General features: G+C 39.0%; 1 protein-coding gene across 4 annotated transcripts in view; it reads left to right on the top strand.

Moving 5' to 3' along the window:
* The window catches only part of LOC108097421 (low-density lipoprotein receptor-related protein 2), a 148498-nt gene that overhangs the window by 1356 nt on the left and 129697 nt on the right, over window positions 1-17445 (top strand). Inside the window, exon 1 of one of the 4 annotated variants that reach the window (XM_017199688.2) lies at window positions 362-2584. The exons of the other annotated variants lie outside the window; for them this stretch is intronic. The gene's annotated coding sequence lies outside the window, so the exon portion shown is untranslated. Of the gene's footprint in view, window positions 1-361; window positions 2585-17445 lie in introns of those variants that run through there. 4 annotated transcript variants of the gene reach the window in all.

Below are 17445 nucleotides of genomic sequence, written 5' to 3'. Positions count from 1 at the left end.
GAGAACATCAATTTTGTATACTTTTCAAACAGAAATTATGTGCAAAGATGGTTTATGTTAGTGATACGTTAGTGCCAAAGACAAGTTCCCTGGCAACTGGAGCTCCCATTTCGAGTGGTTCCCCCGCTCGAGAATTCTCCATGTCGGCTCTCGATTTTTTCTCCGCTTTTCGCTTACTCCGCAACTCACATCGAATGGCAATCTGGAAAATGCCAGTCAGATCCAATTGCATGCCACATATGCAGATGAAATGGGAGAGTCGGCCCACTCGCCACCCCTTGCCACACGTAACCCCCCTCTTCAAAAAAACCCCTCCCCCCTAGCAAAACCCCCTTAGGCCCCCCGCTAACTGTACCGATGATCTGCTTGCCTCATTGCCGGTTAGAAAGCCAATGGAACGAGTTTCGTTGAGTGTGCAACTAATTTTCTAAATTGTTGTCGCTGCTGATCGTCGAGCGTGGCAAAAAAAAAAAAACAACACACACATATTATTTATATGGCCAACATCGCACAAAGAAAATACCTGTCAGCAAAATTGGTCATCAATTTGGTGGCTTTTTCGCTGTCTAGAAATGTTTTTATCAATGACGTTTCAATCAGATCTTCTCTTAAAAAAATGATATGCATAAACACGTTATGATCTTACTTAAAGGTGATATCATTTTGCCTCTACGTGATTTATGAATAAATTAAATAAAACTTATCAGATTCTTTTAACTATAAACAGTATGTCTAGCTAGTGACTCATATGCTATTAAAATATTTATTCAAAAATATGCATAAATATTTGATTATTTATAATTAGGATGATAAGATTTTGTATGATATTTAACTTTCTCAACTTATAGGTTTTAAATAGATATGCCTTATAAATGACGAAAGCTTAAGATTTCAAAATGTCTAAGGTTTGCAAGGTGATTAGGGTCCGGACAATGGGTCCACATATAGAGTGGGTGATGTAGCCGAGATTTTAGATCCGATATCACCCATTCATCATTGAGAAGATCGATCTGTCATTTATGCGATTGATTGATTGAATTTTAATAAAATCTTTGGATTCTGATTTATTTTTTATATCGGCTTTTTTCGTTTTGGGAGTGCGTCGTCATCATTTAATGGTGGAGAAAGACGAACCAGAACCCATAGAAGACGAGGAGCTACCAGAACCTAGAGTAAGAAGAAGAGTGGGCTCTAAAAAGAGAGGAGGCGAGGAGAGACAAGTTAATGGATTAGGAAGCGAGCACAAAAGGCAGCGAAGAATCGAATCTCGGCTACTTGCGACATTCTCCCTCTTCCTCCCACTCGCACCTAAGTAGGCGGGTTAGAAAGAGAGGCGATGAGATAGAGAGAAAGAAAGAGCCAGAGCGGAATTTGATGGCCAAAGGAAAGGTGAAAAGAGGCAACTTGGCTTAGACGATGATGATGATGACTGTTTCTTGATGGCTCTGTGTACGTGTGTGTGTGTGGACAAACAGGTATCACGCACACACACAGACACATTCACACCTGTGTGGAATAACTAAGCAGCGACCCGATTTTGAACAAAGAGAGATAGAGAGAGATTTAGAGAGAGAAAAAACAGAGCTAAGAAGCCATGCCATGCGCTTAAAAAGTATTACAAATCTATAACAAATCTACCATGAATCTACCAACCAACAAAGATTATTATGGAACCCGACGGTTATCCCCAATATTTCCAGTTTTTAAAAGTTAAATATGTATGTTTCTTGAAATATTAAAATTCTTTTTGAAATCTTGCTAATTGATTCTGACAATCTTAACGGTAAAATGTTTAACTTTTTAAGCAGTTTACATTTAATACCAGTTAGTTGCAAGCGGATGCCTTACACTTTGGTTTTAATCAATATTCTGACAACGTATACACAATGAATTAGACAAAGTGTCTTTTTAAACGATTTCCATACCTCTAATTAGTTATTTCGATTCCGATCGTAGGTATTCCTTTTTAAGACCGCCCAAGAGCAAGAATTTGGGCCCTGTAAACACATCTAAACTATATAGGCCGAAAATCGGTATGCAAAAACAAGAACAAGTAGTCTTCATATGTAAAACTGTTCTCATTAAGTTCCCAACAGATCATTATGACGTTTCGCCTCATCTCGCTCTTTCTCTCGCTCCGTCGGTTGTGTACTTGTATGAATTAAGATTTTTGTTTTTTGTGATTTTGCCGGTTGCCACACCTGAAATTCAACTCTCTCTCTCTCGCTTGCGCCAACGCAGCAGCAGCAGCGGCAGCAGCAAGAACAAGAACGGACAAAAGGAAAGACTTAAACGACATACGTGTCTCGCGCTCTGCTGACGTCGCCGCTCTCCCTCTCTATCGCACTGTTCCTCGGCCCCACTCTCCACACTCTTCTCTCTGATTTGTGTGTTTTTTCTTTGGTTTTCTTTCAGTTCGTTTCAACAGGCGCGCCGTCGCAGTTCGAAAAGCGCGGCTCTCGCGAACGAAACAACAGCTATTAAATTTAACTAGTTACAAAGGAAACGCGCGCCTTAAATAAATCAAGAAAATTGGTTCGTCTTTTAGAAACGCAAAAACCGATTTTTTTTCAAGTGCTGTCAAGTTAGTGTTTTGTTCTCTTTTATTTTCTGTTTTTGTGTTTGCCCTTTTGCCTGTTTTCGGTTTCTGTTTTGATTCTGGTTTTCCCATATTTTCTCTTTTTCTTACCTGTTGTCTTGGCCTGCAACAAACAACAACAAGAAAGCAATAACAAACGGATCTATTACCAAAAAAAAAAAAAAAAAGAAATGAAAGAAAAGTGCCAGCACAAGGATTTTGGGTCTCTCTCTCGCACTCGGCGGCTCCCTCGCTCTCTCTTTGGCTCTCCGGATTACACTCTTCTTTTTGCCAGCGACAGGTAAGCAAAAACAATAACAACCAGAAAATCAGAAAAAGAAAAACAATTTTCTTGTAATTTTAATTGGAAAACGTGTTACGTTGAACATACAAAAATGTGGAAAACTGATGAAGAAAATGTTTTTGGAAAATGTTAGGCAAACGAAGACATGTGAACTAGAAGCAGAGGAAGCTGTCGCTTGCCGGTCGAGCGGTAAATTAAGCGGTTCTCTCATTCCCCACTATCTATCACTCCCTCCATGTGCACCTGTATGGGTATTTTCTGTACCCTTTGCCCATTTTTGACCCATCAAAATCAAATTGCGCAGTGACAGCTGCTTAAAATAAAACGCAATATACTTTCGGATCAGTGGTGCCATAGAAATTTGTAAGGTGAGGCCTAAAAACAATAAGTATAAAAATAAGATATACTGCTCTTAACTGATTTTGTGATGGTGTTAAAATAGGTAATGAATCAGTGTCACATTAATTTCCCTTCCATCTTAAATAGTTTTAATTTTAAGCTTAGATAGAAAAAAAAGTACCTTCCAGTCGCTTTTCAAAGACTCGTTCTAATTTGCGGTTGTCTTCTTGTTTATTTTTGTTCTGCTCCTAACTTTAGTGGCATTCCCTTTACGCTCATCAACTCGTTTGTTGTTGGGTTGCATTTTCTGCGCTGTTCAGTTTGGCCCAGCCAAACCCCCCATGGGTTTTTCGCCCCCTCCCCTCTACGCACCAGGAACTTGCTGATTTTCCCCTCCGTTCTGTCTCATTGCCTTTGCTTGTTCGCCGTCCTTTTCCGATAGCAATGCATTTGGAACCAGATCTTACAAGAATTTTTCAAGGGGGAGCCAGCATCTTGCTGTCCCTCTTTGAAATCTCCCCCTCTCGTTTCCTGCTGGAAGTGTGTGTGCGCGTGTGTGTTTGAAATGTTTTTGTTGTTTGTTGCCGCTGATTAAATTGTTTGAGAACTTTCGTTTATAATTTGATGTCCGCCCGCTCTCGCCCGCTGCTTGAAAACTCGCCACCCATTCGGCGACTTTCGCCCGGAAAATTCCACCCACCACCCACCGCCCACCGTATTTAGTTTCATTTCTGTGTGCAATTAGGCAGCATTTATCTCGTTTAAATTTGCGGCAGTTTACGAAGCTCAGCGGGTCCCGCTTATCGCAAAAACCCAAACAAAGCGCAAAAGATTCGTGGGTGGGGTACACAGTCCGAAAAAAGTTGTAAGGTGTATTATTTTTGATTAAAACATTCAATAGTAAAGTAATACGTAAGATAAGCTTTATCAGTATATGGAAACATGGGAAGTTCATAAAGTTGAATCAGAAATATTTCAAATATATAAATTTCTTAAAGTGTAGGGAGGCTGGAGACTGATGGATGCCCGGCTAAATATAACTTAGAACTTTTCAGAGTCTCTGGTCAAATGAGATTTGAAGAAGAAGATGTGTACGAGGTGGAAATGATTAGGAAAGATGAAGAAAAACCGAAGGACTTTTAACAAGGGACGTTGCCACAAAGTTAACAACCCACCTTTAAAAGAAAATATATATTAAGTTTATGTTCTCAAGTATTAATTATCAGGGGAAGCAATTGAATTCTCGGAAGAGATAATTACCCTTTCTGAAAGCCATAGAAATCCAATTGAATCATTCTCATACGGGCCTAATCCTCAAAACCAACTGTCTTATCCTTCGCCCAACACAAATTTATACCGAATGGGTCTCCATAACAGACCTACTTACTCAATTGTTTCTCGCTCACTTCACATGGCAGACACGCCTCCTTTTCGAGCCCGCAAACGTTGCAAAAGCACCTTTAACCTCCAACCTACCGACGTAGGAGGCTCAGGCTACCCAATTCTAATGCATTTCCAAACCCTGATGGCAATTGAAATGCTGCTGCAGTGGAAGAAGCAGAAGGAGCTGCATCACCAGGAGCATCATCATCGTCTGCTCTTGTTGTTCCGTGTGGCATGTCATCATTAGGATGTCGTCTGTGCACTATAAACTGGGATATCACCCAGTAGAGCTGGGTATATTGGGAGCGGTCCTTGGATTGAGAATTTATTGTTTAATTTTGAATAGGTAAATTTAATTAATTGTGTGGTTTTAATCAAAATTAGATGTTAAAGGTTTTTTTTTAAACAATTAGTCTTTGTTTGATAAATGTGCATTATTTTTCCTTAAATTAATAGGTATCTTCTAGTGTCAAAATCCTATTGTAACGTTGCTATTTGTTGTATTTGGTCCTACGGATACCCCAATACCCCCTGATTGCGACCCCTCCGGTCTCTAGTTGGATCTTCTGTTTCTGCGGCGGCTCTAATGCATTTTTCATGCATACATTTAGCAAACGTTCGCCAATCAGACGATGCCGCTACTTGATGCCTGTCTGTCTCTTTTGGACGCCCCACTCGGCCCAACCCAGCCCCAATTCCCAATCTCCAAGCCCCAACCCGCCCCTCTTATTGTCCGTCCGTCCGGAACTCAACTCGACTGCAGTTTTTTGGTATTTGTCATGTTGACAAATTGCAATGCCAACCAACATATGTGGAATGATTCGGGGGGAGCCGAAGGATATCGGGCGGCGGGAGGGGGAGTGCCGATTGAGGGGCTGCCGCTCACAAGTCCCAAATCCATATGCAAATGCCATTGACAGGTGGGCAGGCGCAGGTAATCTGCATGACAATTTTTTTCTTTTTATTGTCCTGTCTGTTTGCCTGGCTAAATGCACCGGGAGAAATCCGGTCGTTAATTGGCTTCGCTGCAAAGTGTTTGATTGAATTACTCAATTGATTAGATTTAATTAGAAATTTGCACTGCGATGGGGGAATTGCCAGACGAACAGCATAATTGCATTGTTTTCGAAGCGGAGAGAGTGGATTTAAATGTTGAAGCTTTCTAAGCATTCGGTGTTTCACCTTTAAATTTCTGCTGTACTTAACTTAAAGCTTAATAAAATGTATCTATCTGTATTTTTTTAAGGTGCAACAAAGACCTAAAACAATATTAAACCTTCATTGGGCATAGAAATTCACTGATTCGAACCAATTCAAACTCGATTGAGCTGTGGAATTCTTTCGTTTAGTACATCGCCCCCCGCGCGCGGCTGTGTCAAAGTGCTCTCGAACAATTGCATTTTAATTGCAGCTACAATTGCAGCACTTTCGCCGCTATATCGCCCCCACCTGGATATCTGCGCAGATTCGGTCCAGAAATGCTAATCAAGTTTTGGCCGCTTTCCGCTTCCGCAGTTGATTTCCATCGGTAAATCAACGTTCCATCGCATCGCTTGTATTTCAGTTTACGAGAACGTGCCGAGTATTGTGTACTATCTCCCAAAATGTTTTGTATTTTGTTTAATTTTTTTGTATCTTGCGGTTTTGCTTTAGCCTTGGATTCGATGAGATCACACAGCCGTGGCGATTGGTCATATCAAAATCAAGCGAAGCTCTTGTTTATTTTTCCAGGGAAAAAGAGGGTTGCCTACGTTTTTTTTTTTTTTTTTTTTGAGAAAAACAAATAAGTAACAGAAATTTGAAAACAAATTGGCGAGACGTGAGGGATATTTTTTTATTCTTTAAGAAAGCCCTCTTTGTTTAATTGAAAGGTACTTGCTTTCAGTCTGTGACCTCGAACTTTTCCGCATTAAGTTTGCAAACGATATTTGATTTATTTTCAATTTGCACAGCAATGGTCTTTTGTACTCTTTAGGTTTTGTTTTTTGGCCTTGAACTGTCTGATTTCAAATTCATTAACCTTACCAATTTTAAAGTCTAAAGCATGGTATATAGTTTTAACTATCATGATAGGTTTATTGTTTTAATAGATTTCTGTCTGTTAATGAATTAGAAAATGTTTGTGATGCTTAGAACTTAGAAATGGCTTAAAAAACACGTTATTATCTGCTATTAATTTGTTAAACCTTTCAACACTTTGGACAACCGCTTCGGGTAACCCCAAGTCGGCGTTAATTTATACTCACCTCAAAGCCAGTTCCGTTTGGGTAATATAACTACTCCAGGGGCAGGAGACAATTAGGTTTTTTATTAATTAACAACTGCACCCTGTGCGATGTTCAGACACTCACGTGAAGCATCCATCAGATTGTTTTCCAGGAATACTCAATTCTCTACCGATAATTTATGTGCTAATTATTTAAAGCCACAATTTGCAAATAATGTTGATACAATCGAACAGCACATATGTACATACGTTATATACAGATATAGATGTTCGAGTAGAAATTCCCCCGAGCCCAGAATTATTCCAGTTTTCAACTTCTCGCTCTCCCTTGGGGATTTCGCGGGGTGCCCGTGTTCCCAAACAGGTCTCGAGGCTCCACAGTAAGAAAAAATAAAAAAAGTTCGAGAAAAAATACGGCACTACAGCGAACTTAATTAGAAACAACAGCAACAACTGCGGCGGGGCAAATAAAAATTAGAAATCTTGAAATGTTGCTAAAGTTGTTGAGCATCTGTAGTGGATACGTGGCTCTGGCGGTTGTTGTTATTTTTATTTGATATTCTTTTGCAAAAAGTTTTATAAAAAGCGGCTTCGCGGCTGTGGACCAAGTCATGTGAATGGCTTATGCTAATTTTACTTCATTTCGCTGTTGCTTTAATTGTTCGCAGACCGCAACGATGGGTCGAATGTTTCTAATGGAAACGATAATTCGGGTATAATTATTGCCAATCCCAAACGATTTCTCCCCTTCCCCCCTCCCTAAAAGAAAAAAAAAACAAAAAAGAAATTGGGTATATTTGAGGTGTCAAAGTCCAGATATTCTCTGAAATCAATAGATTGTATTGTTTTCGTTGAACAAAGTCAATAATGATATCATTATCAGAGGCTTTGAGTTTTCAAAAGCTGACTAATTCCATCTGGCAGTTGAGAGACTTCAGTAGCATTTTTCAAGTCTACTTAATAAATCAATGGATAGACTTGGCTTAGTGAGTGTCTTAAATGCCACATCGGTCCTAAGATCAATAGCCAATCATTAATTTTTCAATGGCTCAATGGCATTGTTATTGGGTTAATACTATCTGTCAATCAATTGTGGGTTATGTGTAATTGGAACTCAGTTGTGCGTAGTTAAAAATTCCGAAATATCAATAAAATTTTTCAAATGTGAAATATATTTGCCTAACAGAAAAAAGCTTGGATTTTTTTATATTCATGGCAACTTTCAAACGGAAGTTGATGCAATCGAGATAGCATTTAATAAACGACCCCATAAGCAATGGCGACAGTTGCATTTTTGGCTGTTATCGGATCTATCGATGCACTTTTTGCCGTTCCCACTGCCACACTCCACTGCTCCGATACTAATTAGAACTCGCCTTGTTAGCACATTTTCGGTGTCACAAACTTTTTGGGTTCTCCCCAAAACTCGATCCCCCTTGTAATTGAATATATTTTTCGGTTGCACGGCATACTATATGTACGTTTTATTTATTTATTTTTTGCTTTTTGTTTTTTTTTTGTTTCGGGGGGTAGAGCCACAATCTGAACTGTGGTGGCCTGCCATTTGGATTTGAATTACTGTCCTATGGAATAATGAAAACGAGCAGGGAAGACGAGACTCGGAAACCTTTGCGCAAGTTAATGAATGAGCTGACATTTGGGTTTGGTCCGCTTTGGTTAGGTTTCGGCTCAGAGCCATGGCAAAAGTTCAAATATTGGTTTGCATCGGTTTACACACAAATTAAAAGTACCGAAAAGCAGAAAGTAACATGCCAAAACAGAGAGGGACAGAAATGTCGTACCGAAAAGTTGGTTAACTAAAAGTTTCACCGTTTGCATTGGGTCCCTAGAATTGCCCTTGTTATAAAAACTAAAACTAAAACGGAGTGCAAATAAATAATCGAATCTTACATACCTGGTATCTATTTATATTTTTTTCTCTAGTTATTTCGGCACGTTCGCATGTAAAATAGCGCGAACGTGAGTTTGTCAAGCTTAAAATATCAAATATCAAAAAGACAAAAAAATCTAAATGTATTTATTTCGTGAAAGTATTTCATAATTAACATGAACTAAAACTATCTGTATTCTTTTGTGATTCATCATCGAACTTGGAAATTAGTACAATAAAAATAAAGTGCATTAAAGGTCAATTAAAAAAGAATGAAATTATCTTATTACTGGGAATACACAAATTTAATTGTTAAAAATACTACTTTTTATACGACCCCATTTCTCTGCTGCTGATGGGTACTCAAAATAGTACTGGACAAACTTATAGACATAATCACAACTGTGGCTGATACCAGAGCGCAGTAACAAGGGCAACAAATTTGTGTGTGCAACATCGAGGCGAAGCGAAGAGCCAACTAACCACAATGAACTTTGGCAAACTTACTGGGACGAAAACCCCCGAAAAAACCCAACCAAAATGTCAAAAGCCAGAAAATCGAAGAAGCTGAAGCTACAGCTAAAAGCTGGAAGCTGGAGAAGCCAAAAAGTAGCAACTGAAGCCAAGGCGGTGACCTTGCCCCGAGTGCCAAATAAAAGTCGATCATAAATATTTGCCTAAACAACAACAAAAGCCGAGGCCGAGGGAATAAAGCAAACTTAAATTAGCCATCAGCTTCAGTTGGCCGTCGAGCTAAAAAATGTGTGTGCCATAAAATGTAAATAACGGTGGCCCAGGACCTCCAGCAGCTGCAAAGGAAGACAAGATACTGTGGCAGGACCTCCAGATGCTTCCCTTTAAAACACAAAGAAAAGCAAAAGGAAAAAAAAAAACAACGAGCAAAAACAAAAAACCAAGAAGGAAGTTAAATGAAGATATTTGTTACAGTCAGTGCACCTTGAAATTGTTCTGCGGCAACCCCCCCAAAAAAGCATTCAGCCCAACAAAACCCGAAACCCCCTTCGCTTTTTGTGTATAAATATATATATATTTGTATAGTATATATAGTGGCGAACTTGATCGGCTGTGGCAGACAACGGAGTCACCTGCGATAAGGTGAGCAGATTTATTGGCCCAACTTGCAATGGGGCAAAAAGCAGCTTTGAATTGAGTGCTGCAAGCAGCTTAACTTTGCTGTATTCCCACTTTTTTTTTTTTTTTTATTTCGGCTCTTATTTGTTGAGTGCTAGGTACAGCTTATTTTTGCATATCTGGGGATCAATCAATTCCGAGGTTTTGACTTCTTTTCGGGCACAAAAAGCTGGAGCTTATTCTGCATTCTTAAAATGTCTTTCAGGTGGAAATTTTCTATCTAAGAAAATTCTTCAGCAGAGTGTATTAAAAACGAATAAGGCTTTAATAAGGGGAGTATGTTATTATTATAATAATTATTTATATTTGGATTGCATTCCTTTTTTTTAATTTCTAAATAATGCTTTCTGTAAGCGAAACCTTTGTATTTTTCGAGCTTACTTTGCCCGCTGCTCGGATATCTTTTATTGTAATATCCTGCTGTTTCCGCTTCTGTTTTTGCCTCCGTTTTCTGGACTTGCTCCTGGGATCCTGGGGGATGGGGAGTTGGTGTGCTGGTCGCCAGAGTGGAGTGTAGTGGAGTGCCAGAGACAGATTATCATCAGTGGGCAACTTTATTAGTGTCATTAGATGCAGTCAAAGCGCACGGCATGAAGCAGAAAATGCTGGCCATGCGATGCCAGAAAACTCTACTTTATGTTCTCTTCAGAAGACCTACAACCAAAACTCCCCCCCCCCCCACACAGAAAAAAACCCGCCCCCCCGTCACCGTCATTTTCGCTGCTGGTTTTCCTTCGTCTTCTGCTGGTTTTCCCAGCAACGACTACTCCGTTTTGTGCAATTTTGTCTCTGTTGTTGTTGTGAAACGACTAACTGCAAATTAGTAGCTACTTCTAGCAATTTATCTGAGCATTGTATGGCATGGGCAGCGGGCAAGGAGGAGGGGGAGGGGGAGGGGCATTCACGGGGGCCAAAGAGGGTATAACAACCGTCAGATTGGAGTCTCATTATGAATACGCGTTCGCAGTTTGGACACTGACGGACAGGCAGAGTGGAGTGCAGAAGACATGGGATCCAAGGGAGAAGAGGGGGGAGCACTATACCATCATCATCATCATCGCAGTCATCATACTAAGTCCGTACCACATCTTCCCCAGCTGCATCTGCAATTGTAGCTGGCCGAAACCGAAAACTAGAAACGTTTCAAATGCCAGGCCATGTGCAATGCCTCAAAGATGCACTTGCAGAAATTAGCAAAGAATTATTCAAATTTAAAATTATATTTTTGAATTATATAAACCAGAATATTAAATATTTTCAAAATATTCCATAATTTATAACATATTTTAAGCAAATCCTTTGTAGCTTATGAGTTTTGATAATACTTTTTCTCACTGTGCATTCTCGTCGTATCTGTGTGCATCTCCCTTCATCTCCACATCCATCTTTTATTCGGTGGTGTGCGTGTGTGTGTTTCATAAATTTTGTATGCTCATTATTTTTGGCTATGCGAGAGATATGGCGAAAAGGTGCGGGTCCCGGACCCTGTACCCTGTACCTTTACCTTTACCTCTAACTACACCCACTACTTTTCCCCTCCCCCTTGCCCTCCCCCTTTCCCACCCCCTTCCACTCCCTTTTTCCCTTGATTATCCAAACATCCCCCTTGATCTACCATTATGGTTCAGCTCACTCTGTTGTTGTCTGGCATCCAAAAATTTTCAAGTGACTCAAAGTTTGCCATGTGAGTGTGTTTCAGAGTATCTGCGAGTGTGTGCCTGGATATCTGTGTGATTATCTCTCCCTGTGTGTGTGTGTTTGTGTGTGAGTGAGTGTGTCTGGTGGCAACCTAATTTTTTTTGGTTTACGTTCAGTTTTAATGGGCTTGGGAGCCCGTCAACGTTACTCTCCCTTCGTTTTGTTGTTATTGTTGTTGTTGTTGTTATACCCTTGCAGAGCAAAGGGTATTATAATTTTGGCCAGAAGTTTGCAACGCAGTGAAGGAGACACCTCAGACCCCATAAAGTATATATATTCTTGATCAGCATCACGAGTAGAGTCGGAATACGTCTGTACGTCTGTCCGTCTGTCCGTCTGTCCGTCTGTCCGTCTGTCCGTCTGTCCGTCTGTCCGTTTCTGCCTAAACTAGTCTCTCAGTTTTAAAGCTATCTCGCTGAAACTTTCCCAAAATGTCTGTAGTTATTGCACGCAGTATATAAGTCGGAACGGGCCGGATCGGCCGACTATATCGGATAGCTCCCATACGAGAGAATGAAATAAAAAATTCTTACTCCGTTGGTTTTGATCAGATCGACTTGAATTCTTCAAGATGGCGTTTTCTAACTGTTATTGAATTTCGGATTAAATTTGATCAAAATCGGATAACTCTATCATATAGCTGCCATAGGAGAGATCGAAAATTATATATAGAATTAATGGAAATAAATTGATAACATCGTTGTTTTTTATCCCACGAGCATGATTTTTTGAATATAAAGTTTTTTAACAACGTTTATATTGAGAAAAAAGTTTCATAAAAATCGGTCATCTATATCTTATAGCTGCCATAGGAAAGATCGAAAAATCTATATAGAAATAATGGAAATAAAATTATAACATCGTTGTTTTTCATCAGACAAGTATGATTTTTGGAATATAGAGTTTTCTTACGACTCTTGAATTACGAATTAAATTTGATCAAAATCGGACAACTATATCGTATAGCTCACATATGATCTATAGTCAAAAATATGGAAAATGAATAGAAAAATCGTCTTAGCTTCGATGTTGTCTAGCCTTTATGAGTTTTGTTCGACATATTTGATGACTGCAAGGGTATATAAGCTTCGGCTTGCCGAAGCTAGCTTCCTTTCTTGTTTTTATGTTGGTTTTATTGTTGTTGTTGTTAGCAACAGCATCCCCATCAACAACAAACGTAGGTAGCTAAATTATAGCAACAAAAAGCGAAGAAACGGAAAAAGATAGTGGAGTTAGCAGCAAACTACAACACTGGAAAAAAATTAACACCGATATTGGTTGAAAACCCCCAATTTCAGTACATTTTTCCAGAATAAATATATGTTATTATTTTTATATACACTTAACTATTTAAAAGCCACATCAGATATGAATAAAAAGTTGAATTTTCAATTTTTTCCCATGTAGTATTTCCCTTTCTTTTGAAACTCGCCTTCTTCATTTGCTAAAAAACAATTGTTTCTTGTTTATGGCCCAAAGGCAAACATTTTAAATTTGGCTCTCTTTTCGGTTGCCGGTTTCATTTCGGTTTCGCTTTGGTTTCCATTTTATTACCGCTTTTTCTTTGTTGCTGCAAAGGTTTTTTTCCAGACTCAATCGAGGTAACTAAAATAGGGCACTAAGGAAAAATTTAATTTCAGAATTACCTTGCCGAAACAATACTTGATTTCGTTTTTGAAATAAGTTGGAATACAATACAATAATTTATATTAAGTTTTTGGAAAAAATTTCCCCCTGAATTCAACTTAGTTTCTACTTTTTTATAGTTTCACAAACTTTATAACTGCAGGATTTCCTTTATTTTCCACTTGTTGGGCATAGTTTTATGATTTTATAAATTGGACTGCTCTTGCCGCTTTCATCTCAAGCTGTTGATGTTGCTCTTGTGCACATATGTTGCTGTTGTTAGTCGTGTTGCTGCTGCTGTTGCTGTAGCTGCTGTTGCTGTTGCTGTTGCCTGTTGCTGTTGTAAGTGTTGCTGGCGTTGTTACTGCTGCTAATTGCGTTTTTGCTGCTGCTGTTGTTGATGTTGTTTGCACTGATGTTGCTGCTGGAGTTGCTGTTGCTGTTGCTGCTGTTGCTGATGTTGCTGCTGTTGCTGCTGCTGCTGATGTTGCTGCTGTTGCTGCTGTTGCTGCTGCTGCTGATGTTGCTGCTTCTTTCTCCTTACCAGTGGGCTCCATATGGAGTTGAAACTTTTTTGTTTTGCCGCCGGGCCAGTTGCTGCTCCTTCTGCGGCTGCCGCTCGCATTAATAGTCAGTTAGTATGCACAGTAAACGCTCGCGGTCTCGTAAAGTATACAAAAAAAAAACAGAAAAATAAAAATGCTTCGGATGCCAAAGTTTTTTTTGATAATGTTTCGAAAAAGCTTTAAACTTGCTTTTTGATTCACTTTAGGGGCAAAATCAAATGCAATTAATTAGTAAACATCTAAAACAAAGCAAGTGGAAAATCAAACGGAAGATAAACTCTAGCCCGGCGGTCTTTTTCTTTCTGACATTTCCCGCTAAACTTTTCTCATAAAAGCGATATATTCAAAATTTGGAGCCATGAATTATGGAAACTGTTTGCATTTGCTCAAGTCCCAAGTGCCCACTACTCATCTCTTTCTATCTATTCCCCCTCTCTCTTCCTCTCTCTCTCGCTCGCTCTCTTTCATACTTATTTGGCCGGCACACAGACACTTACAAAACGATTTCCGTTTCCTGTGTTCATTAAACTGTCCGAAAAAGAAAGCGTCGACCGCACGGATACACGAGCGCCAGGCGGCAGATACCCAGATACTTAGATACGCTGGCCACAATTACAAATCCAAAATACGAAAAAAAAAACCAACATCAGTAAAGAAATTCGAGAAGCATAAAAAGTCAGAGTAAAGATCAAAGCCGAGCCGGAACGAGGCTAAAGATTAAGGAAATTACGTGACTATTACTTTAAAATAATGATTAGATTGTGTGTAAATACTTATTGGTTATAATGTTCCCAACGTTTTCAAATTTATTTCCTTGACAAAAATATCTACTTGAACTTTTGATAAAACCGATAAGAAAATAATTATAAATTTGTGCAATGCAAATTAAATTACAGGTTTCTTGGTAAATAATAAAGATACATACTTGATGGACCTTTCCCCACGCAATCTTGAAAAGTATCTGCATCTTTGCATGCCCATTTGAGCGTATCTGCATCTGAGGTGATTTGCTTGACGAGCTTTCATTACACAACAACTCGCTATTTCTGCCGGCCATCGAACATATTTTCGCACATGTTTGGCTTGAAATAGACGCTGTTATTTTCAGCGGCTTTGGTTTTTGTCTCTGCCATGCCGCTAATGTATTCAAAAGATATCTCGCAGAAAGCAAACGTGGACACAGATACAGCAACAGCAACAGATACAGATACAGATACAGATACAGATACAGCTACAGCTACAGCTACAGATACTTGTTGGCATTGTTGCTGTTTGTCTCGCCTGTTGCTTTGAAGCCAGCCGAGTATCCGCTACTGTCGCACCGCAATCCCCCGCAGAAAAGCCCGTGAAACCGAGTACTGCTAGGGTACTACTACCCACAACCCGTCCAATACGGCCCCCCTCCCTCTCCTCCTTAACCCCTTCCCCCACCCCTTTTCCCCTCCCCTTAAAGGCCGGGCCTTTAAAAGGGGGGCCACGCACACCGCAATGTGAATGACCCTTTTGTCGTCTTCGCATTCGACTTCTCCGTCTCCTTCGCAGCGTGTTGGTTTTTCTCTTTGTGTATTTTTGTTTGTCTTTTTTTCAGTTTTTTTTTTTTTTTGTGCGGTTATTTCTACAGAGATTTTCTAAGCTGTGTGTGTGTGTGTGTGTGTGTTTGAGTTTGGCCAGGGAAAATAATGGAAATGGAAAATAGTTGAAAATTACGAAGTGCGCCAGCGTATGTAAACCGAAACCTCACATTAGCCTGCGAGGGGCAAAGCCCGGCTAACTGGGCAACAGGTTCGAAAACAAAAACAACAACAATAATAATAACAACAATAACAACAACAACAACAACAGTTCGCAAAGAGAAAGAGCATTCGTTTGAGGGTGATCTATTAAAATAATTATCGAAGCAGTTGGCCTGCAATCATTTTCTATGGCTTCCTATTTTGCTTTTCGCAGAAAAACCTTTATGCCTGCATGTGTGTTAAAGCCCAGAAAATAAGGGTTAAGGGGGGATTTGCAAGCCCTTCAGGCCTTCATTGATGATTAGGTGTGTACTATACTCGTGTGTATAGTATGTTGGGGGTAACCACGTGATTTTCATCAAATGACTGCCAGATATTCACTGTTTTTCCCTGGAAATGCGGCCAAATGGGGTTAACCTCCGCTGGGTTCAATGGCTAATAATATCAAATCCCATCGGATATCCTCATCATCGTTTTTTATTTCGTTATTCGAGGCCATTGGAAGTCGTAAAGTTTGCAAAAGACAAAGCAAATAACCGAACGTGACTGGAAATTATAAAATTAACACGAATATTGTTCATGTTTATTTCGGATTTTGGTCATTTGCCGGTAAATTTCATTCGGGGTCCTCTCTTTCAGTTATAATATTTCGATACATAAATGGTAAATGCATCGAGCTAAATAAGTGAGTAAATATGCAAAAACGGCAGACGACAGGTAAAAAACAACAAAAAAAAAATAAACCTAAAAGGTAACAAAATAAAATATAAAAAGAGAAAAAAACGATTGAAATCGTAAACAAACAGAAATGTTCTGCGATCATGTGACGATTTAATAAATTGCTTTTATTGCCTTCATTTCGTGTTTGCTCTTGGTCAACGAAATGTTCTGCCATTTAGTCGGGTTGAATTTTTATTACAGGATATTTGCGGACCGTTTTTATGGGCTTTTGTATTTCAGTATATATTGTATTCAAAGAATTTAACAAGCCACATATTTAAACTAATAACTTAAATTTTGTTAAAGATATCACAAATATTTGGGCACTCCATATTGTGTGTTGATTACATTTTAAGTTTAATCTTTGTTTAAAGCGGAAGTATGTTGCCTGATAACAAAGCAATCGAAACACTTTAATGCGAAAAATGTTAAAGCATTACTGAGTAAATATTTATCAAGATATTTTTAGCACATTTTGCTGAAATCATGCCTTGCATTTCGATACGATACCATACTCGTATATTTTGCGATATTTATGACGAACTCAAGAAACTGATACCGAACCGTATTATTTTCCCCCATAAGTGTAATCAAAGATATTGAATAACAAAACTGCGTACAGAGTATAACGGCGGAAATAATTTACGAGTGCCTGACTCTAAACATCTGGATATATATTTCAACGTTACCAGGTGGAGCGCAAATTGTTTCGACTCACTTTTTGTTTGTACTGAGAAGCGCCAAGCCGTGATTAATTGTATGGGGATTACTCGGAATGAGGCACATGTATGTCCTTCAACATTTGGGGGCGTGGCAGTGCCCCAAATGGCCTTTAGTTGGCAGTGGCGGACTTACTATTTGCTTGAAGGGGATTTTACTACGTAAAAAAAAATCAAAAAAAAAAAAAATGGTTTGAAATTGTTTATTTAGGGAATCAAATGGAAAATATTTTAAGGTATTCGTCTTTAATATATCCACAATTTTTAAGTGATATACCACTTTACAATATAATAAAAGGTATCAAAGTTATGGTCTGAAAAGTGTAAATACAAAACCAATTTTTGGAAATTTATAAATAGATTTCAGCGCAAATTGTCATGTGAAAACTTTTCGCGCGATTCTGCCACTGATTGCCATAAAAGGCATAAAAGGCATAAAACTGCAACAATCTAATTGCATTTGCACGTATTTTTCAAATCGTTTACATGGCATTCTAATGGGTTTGATT

Source organism: Drosophila ficusphila, unplaced genomic scaffold, assembly GCF_018152265.1.
Source record: "Drosophila ficusphila isolate 14025-0441.05 unplaced genomic scaffold, ASM1815226v1 contig_197, whole genome shotgun sequence".
Lineage (NCBI taxonomy): Eukaryota > Metazoa > Arthropoda > Insecta > Diptera > Drosophilidae > Drosophila > Drosophila ficusphila.
This window is presented reverse-complemented; position numbering and strand designations above follow the sequence as displayed.